Source organism: Dendrobates tinctorius, unplaced genomic scaffold, assembly GCF_039654945.1.
Source record: "Dendrobates tinctorius isolate UK_male_01 unplaced genomic scaffold, ASM3965494v1 ptg000113l, whole genome shotgun sequence".
NCBI classification, from domain to species: Eukaryota; Metazoa; Chordata; class Amphibia; order Anura; family Dendrobatidae; genus Dendrobates; species Dendrobates tinctorius.
In genome coordinates this window covers 16,396,006-16,409,263 of record NW_027361781.1, presented here as the reverse complement: position 1 = coordinate 16,409,263, position 13,258 = coordinate 16,396,006, and positions in this window count along the sequence as shown.

Sequence of the window (13,258 nt, the reverse complement as noted above, 5' to 3'; positions counted from 1 at the left end):
TCACTGGTCAAACGTCTTACCAAATACCGTGTCCTATACCCGGTGTTTTGTCTATACTGCGGTTCTTCCTGTCAGGACCACCCCCCTGACTTTCTCTCTCCTCAGTCCCCCTGGTTTGGGTTTCCTCACAGTGCACAAACTGTCGTAGTCCTCCTGTCACTTGAGCTCCCCCTGGGGACTGGAACTTTCTGGAACCCTCCTGTCAAATTTATATCATTCCCGGTTCCCTGTAACTCCGCCCCCATGACCAACGGTTTCCTAAGCCCTAAGCTGATTTCAAGTCCTTTGCTCACACTCCTCCCTGCCCTCTAATGGTCAACCCAAGGTACTGCACATCCACTACACTTTCTCAGCTGTTTCCCCACTGTTGTAACTGACACCTGTCTAAACTGTGCAAACCTTCCTTTCTCTATTCTGACAAGTCTGTCCGTCCATCAGGTCACCTTCCCTACACTCTCCCTTCCTTTGTCTATTGTCGTCCTCGACAATCGTAATCCCTGTCTTCGTCGTTCTGAAGCTTCACCTACACTCTGTTGTCGGACTAGTTGTTGGGCCAAACCCACTACCCGCGGGGGCCAAACCATACTGGGAGCACCATGCTCTGAGCAGCCTACTGCTACTCACCAGCGCGCACGCCACATGACAACGTCTTTCAAATTGGGCTAGGTACACCCATTTTCTCTCTATGGCGTGTACCTTCCCCTACTCTCCCTTTCTGTTACCTTCCACTGTCCAGTACGCCATGATCGAGGCCTCACACCTACCAGATCATTGCCGGCATCCACCTTCCTCCTTCAGGGGTGTCCGTGGTGTCGGGGACCTGACCTAGGATGACTGTCTTTCTCACATCTTCCACCTCTTTTGCCTTTCTTTCAGTTACATGTCATGGTCGGCGTCTCGGTCTCCCAGACCTTCTCCAGACATAGACCCCTTTCGGATCTCACACTTCCCTTTGGTCACACAGACCTTCCCTTACCCGGACCTGTTGCATTTTTCTTGTGCATATTATACAACAAAACAACTTTATAATATCACAAATACCCCATTTTCATATTTTTTTTTCTTTTCTATTGCTTCAAAAATCAACATGCAACAATAAAAACATCACTTGATCTCCTCCCCCCTTCCTTGGACATGGACACTCTCTCTTCTTGACATCCCCGCTTTGCCAGGCTTAATACCAAAAAGAAAAACCCAAACTTCTATATTAAACTCTTTCTTTTTTTTTTTTTTTAAACTCGGACGCAAACTGTCCTTGTGATTTGCACAACGGTGCAACGAAATTTCGAAAGTTCAAACCATTTCCTAGTGGTCGGCAGCAAGGGGCCCCACAGCCGTGGAGCTCCCAGGATATAGGGAGTGTCCGCAACAGTCCTCTTTACGGGGGCTCGCGTCCTTCTGGCTCAGCAATCACAGCTACCGTGTAGTAGCTGCGGGGGCAGTACTCTTTGTAGTACGACACCAAGTCCCCCTCTTGTAGAGCCCTGCCGTGACGAATAGAGGCCACATTAATATAGACCTTCTGGCCGGTAGCTAGGTCGCGTATAAACCCATACCCTTTGGCAATGTTAGTATACACCAGCCGTCCCTTAGACCTCTCAGTCGCCATTCCAGCCTCTCCCCCTGCGTGGAGCTGGTTCCATATCTCCCGCTCCCGGGCCTTCTTCTTCCTTATAACCTCTGCGACCCAAACAGAGGGCACACTACAAGCTCGGGAGTCTGGTGGGCGGGTGGCAGATGGGAGCGGCTGGGTTCTTAGAAGATTGGACCACAGGGCCTGTCACACAGGCCGCAGTCGATTCCAGTGCTGGCATAGCAGCCGCGGCCGCAGGGTAGGCCGCACCTGAAATTTCATCCAGAGCCGGGGCAGTGGCCGCCTTTGAAGATGCGGTCGCTAGCGGCAGAGGGGATGCAACGGTGTCTTCTTCGGTTAGGCTCCGCACTGGCGACACCGGGCGTGGTGCCACCAGTTGAAGTGGTTCGGGACCAGGAGCGGAGGCCCTGCTCAGTTCTGCGTGTATAGTAGGGCCCTCCTTGACCGGGCTCTCGGGGACACAGGATGCCGCGCGCTGCGGCCGAATGGTAGGGGCCGCTTGCGGAGCCACTGTCGGGGCCGGGGGAACTCTCAACTTCCCCGGCACCATGGCCTCTGTCTCCTCATCATGCGGCTCCTTCCGCAGTCTCCGCTCTTCATCCCGCCTTCTGGCGGGGCTAGCCTCCAGGCTCAGGGACTCCGCAGGGAGGCTCACCGCCGGTAAATTAGGTGGCCGCTCCCGGTGCTTCCGCACAGGCTCCGCTCCTTCACTCACCATCCAGCTGCCTGCCTGTGGCCCTGAGGGGAACGTTTCCTGGCGTGACTCGACCTCCCGACGCCACCGCCACTCCAGGCGCCCGATGCCCCGACATCCACAGCGTCGCATCGTCCGATGAGCAGCACTCCAATGGCGCCAGACAGCCGCAGCCAAACTTTTCCTCTGTGCCACTCCCTCTGCTGGGTGGGGCGATGGCAGACCTTTCCACCCACTTTTCAGGGTCCAGTACATGGGAGCGCCGGCCTCCTGGTACATATCGCTGGCTCCAGGGGTACGCAGGAGGGGGCCCCAGTCCATTGGGGACAACAGCAAACACCTGAACTCTCCTCTGCGCTGCAGCAGCATCGCCATCCTACACCAGTCTGGGTACCCTCCCGGATCCCCCGCTGGCGACGCAGATACGCCACAGCGCTCCCAATTTACAATCCACAGGTGGGTAATTTGTATTCCACAGGTGTTTGTAATCCAAGCAGTGTAGTCCAAGTCTTTCTCCAGTCTTTAGGGCAGGCCTGCCGCAGAAGATGACGTATTAGCGGCGGCGATCCTGCCGACTACGCCAAGTGCAGAGTCGTGGGCCGGACTGGGGGGTGGTCCCTCTGTATACTGCGCAGTGACGTACAGACATAAGATGAGGCAGGTTTCGGGTGCAACAGGTCCAAGTTTATTGGTGCTCTCGCCGTCCGACTGACGGTCCTCACAATACAACACAGTACCTTCCTCACGGCCCTCCGTGTCCAGGGCCGATTCACACACCGTACTTTTCACCTGGGATGTATATGCACAGTGCACAAACTGTCGTAGTCCTCCTGTCACTTGAGCTCCCCCTGGGGACTGGAACTTTCTGGAACCCTCCTGTCAAATTTATATCATTCCCTGTAACTCCGCCCCCCATGACCAACGGTTTCCTAAGCCCTAAGCTGATGTCAAGTCCTTTGCCCACACTCCTCCCTGCCCTCTAATGGTCAACCCAAGCTACTGCACGTCCACTACACTTTCTCAGCTGTTTCCCCACTGTAGTAACTGACACCTGTCTAAACCTTCCTTTCTCTATTCTGACAAGTCTGTCTGTCCATCAGGTCACCTTCCCTACAAGTGCAGAAGGTGTGGCACCGGATCCTGACAAAATCACAGTCATCCGGGACTGGCAGAAGCCGAGCAACCTCCATGAAGTACGTCAATTCCTCGGGTTGGTAGGCTACTACCGAAGGTTCATCAAAGGCTTCATGTCATGATCCCAATGCAGGTTTTTGAGCTGCACACCGGGGGTTAATGTCTGGAGCTCTGTGCAGGTTTTGACCTGCACACTTGGGGTTAATGATTGTGGCCTCTTTCTGGTTCTGGGAGAGCTTCATAAACCTCTGAGTAGCTTCAATCCCTGCCAGTTATACTTTTGCCTTTGGTCTCGTGTGCTGACCCCCGTGTGCCTGTTTATTGCTATAGCTTGTTTATATGGTTCTGACCCGATTCTGTTTCCCGTTGTGAGTTTGCCTGTTGATTTTGTACTGCGTTATTATCTGTGTATGACCCATTGCCTGTGACCTGATTACTCTCTGATCGCCCCTCTTGTACCTTGCAGCTATCTGTGTATGACTCATTGCCTGTGACCTGACCACTCTCTGCTCACCCCTCTGGTACCTTGCAGCTATCTCTGTGTGTGACTCATTGGCTACGTCCTGACTATTCTCCCTGTCTATGCCCCTTGGTAACTTTGTCTCACAGTTACTCTGCTAGGAATTGTCTTGCAGCTCCTAGCTCTGTGGAGTTTAAGCCACGCCTCTAGCAGTCACGTGCTTCAGGCCCTGCAGCTCTGAAGTACGCATCTATTCGGTTGCTGCCCGCTCCACAGGTAGCCTTGAGCACGCTTTTGCTTACTCGGGGCACGCGCACTGGCTCAGTGAGCAAGTTCAGTGCGGTGTCTTTGACACTTCACTTAGATAGCCACCCCTATGCAGAATCTTCTGGTGGGCCAGCCAAAGAAGGCCAGAAATAAGAGTTCTACATTTGAATGGAATGAGGAACTGGAGAGGTCCTTCACTCGACTGAAAATGGCTCTCACAGGAGATGAAGTACTGGCCTACCCAGATTATGACCAACCCTTTGTGTTGTATACTGATGCCAGCAACGTGGGACTTGGAGCAGTACTGTCACAGGTACAGAATGGCAAAGAAAGAGTGATCTCCTACACCAGCAGGAAGCTTCGTCCCCCTGAAAGGAACCCTGACAACTACAGTTCCTTCAAGCTGAAGTTCCTCGCCATAGTCTGGGCTGTGACTGAACGATTCAAGCATTACCTAGCTTCAGCCAAATTTACCATCTTCACGAATACCAACCCGTTGACTCACTTGGAAACTGCAAAGCTAGGTGCACTGGAGCAGCGATGGATGGCTCGGCTGTCTAACTATGAATTTACCATCAAGTACCGAGCAGGGCACAAGAATGCCAATGCTGATGCACTGTCCAGAATGCCTAATCTGCCAGATGCAGGAGAAGACCCTGAGGCACTCGAAGAAGTAGAGTTACCTCCCTTCCACCGGCCAATTGCGGCCCAACGTGCCCAAGGAGTGAGAAACAGACGGTGTGGCTTGAAATAAGCCACCCTAAATCCATTGCCTCATCATGACTGGGCAGAAACCCAGGATAGCGACCCCGCAGTCCACCTGGTGAAGGAGCTACTGTCACAAGCTGACTCTCGCCCGGATTCAGATGCTCCTGAAGAAACCCAGCAGTTGTGGAAGGAAAGAGGCAGACTGTTCATCTATGATGGAAAGCTGTGTAGGAGGAGTATCAATGCCCGCACTCATGAGTTGGTCTGGCAGGTGGTAGTCCGAAAGAGAGAGGCATCAATGGTCCTGGAAGCATACCACAATGGAGCTGGACACTTCGGATGGAAGAAGTTGGAAGCCTTGCTCCGAGAGAGATTCTACTGGGCTGGTATGAGGAAAGCCATTGAAAATTGGTGCCGAGAGTGTGGACAATGAAACCTGCGCAGAAAGGACTGTAACAGCCAGCGAGCTCCTTTGCAGCCAATAATAACCAAGCAATCACTTGAGTTGGTTGCCCTGGACCATGTGAAGCTGGTCCCAAGCTGTTCCGGCTATATTTATGCTCTTACCATCGTTGACCACTACTCGAGATTCCTGGTAGTAGTGCCTGTCAAGAATCAAACAGCCAGGACAGCAGCCAGAGCATTCCAACAGCACTTTTGCCGACCACACGGTTACCCTGAGAGAGTGCTTACAGATCAAGTACCAGCTTTCGAGGCAGAAGTGTTCCAGGAATTCTGTAACTTGTACGATTACAAGAAGATCAGGACAACCCCGTACCATCCACAGACCAATGGCATGTGTGAAAAGATGAACCAGGTAGTGATTGACCTACTGAAGACCTTGCCTTTGGACGAGAGGAATCTGTGGCCAGAAAAGTTGCCAGATCTTGTAGACCTCTACAATCACATTCCTGTGAATTCCACCAACAACACTCCAGCCTACCTAATGAAAGCGAGGCCTGGCAAGTTGCCTATTGATTTGGATATGGGAGTCCTTACCCCTGAAGAAACATCCCCAGATGCTGACTGGGATACAGAAAGACAACAGCAATATCGAAGGGTACAAAAGTGTGTGGAAAAGAGTCTAGCTCAGGCAAGACAAAAACAAGAGAAGAACTACAACCAAAATGCACCTGCAGTTCTCTTGTCACCAGGAGAACAAGTCCTCAAGAGGAAAAGAAGGCTGCATAAATTGGATGACCAATGGGAAGCTGAACCCTATACCATCTTACCATCGAACTTCGACAACACCAAAGTGTGCCTTATCAGTAAGGATGGAGGTGAAACCTCAGCAGCAGTATCAAGGGATCATCTGAAACTGTGCCCTGACCAGTTAAAAGAAAGGATGGAAGAACAAGACAATCTTCAGCCCATTGAAGAGGAAGAAAAGGTCAGCACTGTACTTGGTGAATTCCCTGCAAACTGGACAAGAATGGGTCCTGCCATTGTAGTTCCTGTCCTAACCTTTCCCCAGCCTACTGCATCTGAAGTAGCAGAGACTCAAGAGAACATTGAAAATCAGGAAATTCAGGCAGCGGATGCCACACCAGCAGTGGAGCCAGAGAATCCTCGCCCTGCCAGTGGTGAATCTGTCATGCCCACAGTGAGTCTAAGAGTTCGCAGATGGCTACTCCCAAGTTTACCCACACAAGAGCTACGTAGGTCTACCCGTGGTACTCAAGGTATACCGCCCATCAGATTTTGCATAGAAATAAGTTAAAGTAAATAATGATAGTGTCTAATGTTATAGTAATAGTGAATGTTTAATAAAAATGTAAATATGTAACCTTTCTAAAGTTTTGTGCCCACAGAGACTCTGTAAGAACCTGTATATAGTTCACCAATTGCCCAGGAATGGGACCATGGACATTGGCGCATGGACTTATCATCATAGGACTCTTTTTGAGCATTTGGTTTTTGTAAATTTTTCCTTTTTGAATCTTGTACACCTATAATTGTTTATTTGTTTATGTTGTTTACATGTTTTTCTTCAGCCCAGGAGTGCTGAATTGCACTAGGGGGGAGTTTGGCGCCCCCAGAAGTATGGTCGCCACAATGGCATTGCCTTCCTCCTAGGGAGAGTGATGTCATGCCTGGAAGCAATGAAGGGTCTCTCTGGCAGTTAACCATAACATGCAACACGGTTCCCACTCCGGGCCAGCAGAGGGAGCTCTGAACCAATACTAAGGGGAAGAGCTTCTCTCTGGGGGCCGGGAGGGGAAATTAGGCAGTTAGTGTGAGGAGGGCGTTATGTGCAGATGTGGAGGAGAAGAGCTGGGGAGACTGAGGAAAGTGGAGAGCTCAGTCCCAGTGATAGCACATGATCTGGAGCCTGGTCTCCAAGGGTGTATGGATACTAACGGTCCTGCACCAGAAACCAGAGGAATAGGAAGCTGTAAATGCCCTATTCCCACATAATCCTCGGAGGCACAACAGCGACGGGTGAGCCAAGAGAGATAGAAGGCTACGGCTGTCTGCCATGCGAGTGGAGTGTGGATAACATCAGAAAGGAGGAACTCCAGTGTAACTCAGTACTGGGAGTATTTCATAGAGAGCGCTAGTAAGGAGACTGCACAACCCATCTGCCAGAGTGATTCCTGATTTGCTTCCAGGCTAACCAGCTCCTGTGCCATCTGTACTCAGGACCCTGGACTGCATTTGCCAAGTAAAGGTAAAGAAACTGCAACTTATTGTGTCCTTGCCTTCTTGCTGCAACCTCCCCGGCACTGCTACATCTCTGTGCCTGACACTGCACCTTTCTTCCCAACACCCACCTACACTGTCCTGGGACTACAGCCCTGCCTGTGGAGGGCTATAACATCATTGCTGCACTACACCATCTGTCCCAGAGGATCTGTCTTCAGCATCGGCCTAACATTTGCCGAACACCACAGGTGGCGTCACGAATGATCTATTCACAAACTTTATTCCATCATTTCACTCCCTTACATGGACGCCCAGGGCCATGGACCAGGTCACCGCTACTGTGACACTTCCCAGTGAAATACCGGCCCGGTACCGAGTACCGCACTGCCTTGGTGGGCGATCCATTTCCGCAGCAGAAACGCTTGTCTAAAAGCGCTGCGGAAACGCTTAAAAAACGCAACGTGGGCACACAGCCTTAAGCATCAGGCTATTTATTTATCTTCTGGAGACAGTCTTGTTATTAACAGTGGGTTTTAGTAGTTGTCATTGTATTAGCAGAACCACAGTTGCTTGCAGAGAAACTAGATTTTGTATGTTGAGCTCGGATATATTTTATACGTACAAGGATGGCAGCCATTTCCCCTTCTGGGCATTTTGTTTACCTCTTTTTTTAATGTTAATGATTTTTGTGGATTTTAGTGATTGTGTTTAATAAAAAAGTTGTTTTTAATTATATTTTTTTACTGGGTCTCTTTTTTCGGCAAATTTAATATAAGTCCGAATATGTGATAGTAGATTAATAATATTCATTATGTAAAATTCATGTCCCCGCGTAAGTGTAAAGTGCTGCGGAATATGTTGGCGCTATATAAATAAAAATTATTATTATTATTATTAAAATAGGGTACAGGTCATTGAGGGATCAGTGAGCTGTCAGACGCCATCAGTATGAATACCTAATCAGAGGACCACATGAAGACCCCCCACAGGCCGCCCCGGAACACGAGCATATCATTAACTCAAAACTGAAAATAAAGATTAAACAACAACCACAAGATGGACTCAATCACCAGGTATCATTAATTAGTATAATGGCGCCGACCTGACACTGTCTGTATGTAGTAGGGCCCAGATTGGGGGGTGGTTCACTGCTTACCGCGACCAGACGACACAGACACGAGACGGAGGCAGATTTCGGGTACAACAGGTCCAAGTTTATTGGCCGTCCTTCTGTCGACCGTAACCATACACCGCAGCACCTTCACAGCTCTCCGTATTCAGGCCCGGGTACCTGCACCTTCCTTCTGTCGTAGTGACATTCCTCGTGGCTCTTTCGCTGGGGCTGCCCTAGGCCTATCTACCGCCAGCGCTTCACCAGTCCGAGATCGTCGTCTGTTTGGTACCCCCGGGGCCTTGTCTATTCTGTGGTTCTTCGTGTGGGGGCCACCCCCCTGATTGTCTCTTCACCTCAGTCCCCTGGTCGAGCTCTCCACCGTTGTCCGTCCTCCTTACTGTCTCTTCTCCTCTTGAGCTCCTCCCGGGACTGAAACTCTCTGGAACCCACTCCTGTCCTATTTATCTCCCTCCCTGGGAAATCCCCTCCTGGGTTCCTATCTCCCCGCCCCCCATGACTAAGCGTTTCCGTAGCCCTAAGCTGCTGTCAAGTCCTCATGCTCCCCCCTGCCATCTTGTGGTCAAATCTAGGTACTGCACTCTTTTTCCATTTTCCCCAGCTGTTTCCCTTCTGTCATTTCAAACATCCGTCTACAGTGCACCAACCATCCCTTCTCCCTACAGACAAATCCGTCCGTCAGGTCACCTTCCCTACATGTAGGTTACTGTGTACAATCCTGCTGACAGGTTCCCTTTAGGCTAAGTTCACACGTACCGGAACTCTCGCGGAAATTACCGCGAGAATTCCGGAATTCCATTCCGCGGGAAAATCGCATTTTAAATTCCCGCGATTTTCCCGCGGAAAAACTAGCATTTTGCAAGCGTAATTAGCTTGCAAAATGTTAGCGTTTTCCAAGCGATCTGTAGCATCGCTTGGAGAACTGATTGACAGGTTGGTCACACTCGTCAAACATAGTGTTTGACAAGTGTGACCAACTTTTTACTACTGAGGCCGCCTATGCAGCTTCAGTAGTAAAAGATAAAATGTAAAAAAAATGAAAAATGGTGTTATTCTTACCTTCCGATGTCCCGCGCAGCCGTTCCCAATAATCCTTTGCGAAAATGCGCGATGACGTACGTTCTCGCGGGATCGCGACGTCTCGCGATGACGTTGCGCGAATGACCGCGAGACTTCGCGATCCCGCTAGAACGGACGCCATTGCGGGCATTTTCACAAAGGATTACTGGGAACGAGAGCATGGAGAGAGGTGGGAAGGCTGCGCGGGACGTCGGAAGGTAAGAATAACAATATTTTTTATTTTAAATTCTATTTTTTACAGGGATATGGTACCCAGAGCCCGGAGGACAGTCTCCTCTCCTCCGGACCGTGGGTACCATCCGCAAATGTTCTGCTTACTTTCCGCATGGTGTGCACAGCCACATGCGGGAAGTAAGCGGAACAATGCATTCCTATGGGTGCGGGATCGCCGTGATTCCGCAAAATTAATGAGCATGCTGCGGTTTTTACCGCGAAGCGATTCCGCCGCGGTAAAAACCGCAGCATTAGCACAGCATTGCGGAATCCCATAGGAATGCATGGGATGCTTATTTTTTCGCGGCAAAATCGCGCGGTTAAAACCGCCGCAGAAACGCGAAAAAAACGCCACGTGTGAACTCAGCCTTAATATTGAGCAGAATTAAGTCTGTTGACTCAGTGACAGAAAGTATTACAAAACAATACAAATGGGCAAAATTAAGTTTAGATGGTCTGTTCACAACAGACAGTCTTTCATGTGGACATTTGGGAAAAATAATTGACCACCACCAATCTAAAGGGATGAGTACTTGCTGCATCCAAGAGGTTGCTGTAAATCTGGTGGAATGTGGCTTAGGATGAAGAAGAAAACCGAGACCTTGTGCTCTATCTTACCAGGATTTCTGATTTTGGGCATCTTCAAGGTCACTGTGCTCTAAAAAGGCCAAAATGGTCAGTGCAGTGCCCTAATTCACAGAAGTCTAAATTTCTAAATTGCAACAATGTATGTAACAATGTAGCATGTATTGGGGAATGTACAGTACATAGTGGATATGTACCACCAGGTGTTATGCTTAAAAAAACCCAAAACATATACATATATATATATATATATATATATATATATATACACACACACACATATGTATGCATATAAAACTCTGGATATTTCTTTATCTCCTTTTCGGGGTTTACAGGGGTGGTAGTGGTGAAACCCGGGCCACCTGACTGTCGGGATGATGAGTATTTAGTCTTCGTTATCTAATGCTGGAGACTGAGTCACAGGTGATAGGTATTGTGCACTGAGGCATTTTATCCTCCTGTATCTATCACTAATCCCTCTGGGTGTGACTGGTGAGTAGGGCATTCTGCTAGGTACATTGCCATCTGCCTAGTCATTACAGTCAGGCTTATACAACTATGAAGAGGAAGTTGTTAAAGGGCCAGCGCACATAAAATGCCAGGGTGGGTGATGTCTAGACTTGGTAGATTGGATGTAGATGTCACTTTGTCCGAGTTTTTTCTTTGTTGGCTTACTTGGGTGCAGTTTTCTTGGCCAAACAACATAATTAGACAAGGAACTATCCTTTATGTGTTTGTCTTAAAAGTTCCAGGAAAACTATGCACAATAAAATAAGATTGCGAGGGCCGAGAATGGCGCCAAGTCAGGAACACTCCAGGAAATCTGCTGCTCACATATTATACAACTCAAGGCTCGGTGCAGACGGCCATAGATCCTCTCATCCTAGAAAATTGAGTAGTTCATGCAAATCACACTCTGATCACACTCTATTCAGAGTGCCAGCGTAGTGTGATATCATTGTTTCTGATAAGGAGAAGATGGAGAAAAAAAATCTCTCCATCTTCTCTATTCTGCGAGTTTGTGGAAAACAGACTGCACTCAGATGTCATTCGAGTGCAGTCCGATGTTTTCCACTGACTCATTGACTAGCATGGCCATGTACGATCCGAATGTTGGATCCAACTCAGACGTGCAGCGATTTTCTTCCTCCGGCTGGCTCCATCCCAGGAAAAAATCAGACATGTGCATAGCCCCATAGAATAACATTGGTCCAAGTGTAATCCGAAGTTTTGTAAGATTTCACTCAGATCGGAAAAATGGATGTTTGCACCTGCCCTAATTCTGGGATAGTTGTACCTGCAATCCATCAGACGGGTTCATGTTTGAGGCAGTTTGGGTGACTGAATAGAAAACCCTTACATTTTTTGACATGCATTATATTGGTGGAATTTTATGGGAGTTCTAAAATGGTTCTGGACCTCGTTCCATAACAATGCACTGTTTGAGAGCAAACTTTAAAGCACTTTTACTTGCTAATAAATACCAACGTTTTTTGGGCTGTTAAGAATTGTTATGAGGACCCTATATTATGGCATTGGAAAAAGAATTTCTGTAATATTTGGGTTAAATGACAATATAGTGCACTATCTGGCAGTATTATGTGGGCACTACATGAAAGTGATATGGGCATACTATCTGGATGTGTTATGTAGCCATAAACTGCATTTGGAATTTTAATATATATATATTATATACACTATAGTATTATTTTGCACTAGAATTATTATTCTAACTAATTACTATTCTAATTAGTCTAGAATTATTATTTAGATATTGCATGAAAATATTTTATTTCTTTTTTTTCATGGAAATACAATTTGTGTGATGAATTAAATTATTTGTATTTTATGGCAATGCAGACACATTCCTGTTCTGAAGAGCTTGCAGTCTAATGACAAGTAAATGCATTCGAGATCACACCGCGGTGAGGTTGCAGCATTTTGTGGTGTGCTCCTGACGGAATGTCAGAACAATCTGCCCATAGTATGCATTGTTCTCAGTAAACCTGGCGTCACAAAGTGTGCCGCACTCACAGGACAAGTCACAGGGAGCTATAATGTGGGTCATGGTGAGAGGGCCACGTCGTATTCCTATGTGAGTCAGTCAGATTCTCTTACTAGCTGACTTCTCGCAACCTAAAGAATAAGCTTTATACAACAGCATTAACTGGAAACCTAAAGAATAAACTTTATACAACAGCATTAACTGGAAGTGCGGACAAAGACGCGTACCCTCATAGCCAAGAAATCTCTGGAAAAGTACACAGAATGATTATGACTTGTTGCACGATTGTTCTTGGGTTGAGAAACTCAGATAAGACTCATAGATACTAATGATAATGAGCAACTGCTACATTGTAAGAACATTCCGCAGCACAGCAAAAATGCTCAACCTATCCGTAGCAGGGCATATGGACATCCTAAGGGGGATTCCTCCCCTTCTCAGGGTCTATAATGTGTATAGAAGGATATGGTCATGCTGCTCACATTTCCCCTTTGAAGAAACAAGTTTCAGTGTTATGTCATGTGAATTGTGTCTTGCGTCTTTTTTGTAAATAATGTCACATGTGAATTATGATGTGATGCTTGCTTGTTTATGGTAGTAGTGATGTAATGTTTTGCATTGTTAATGATGAAGCTATTCTGCCCAGCAACCGGTAGCTGACAGGGACAGTGAGAGTTAAGAGTTGGGACTAGCCCAGAGTGGGAGGGATCAGGTTATAGGAAAAGTGAGTATGTCTTTTC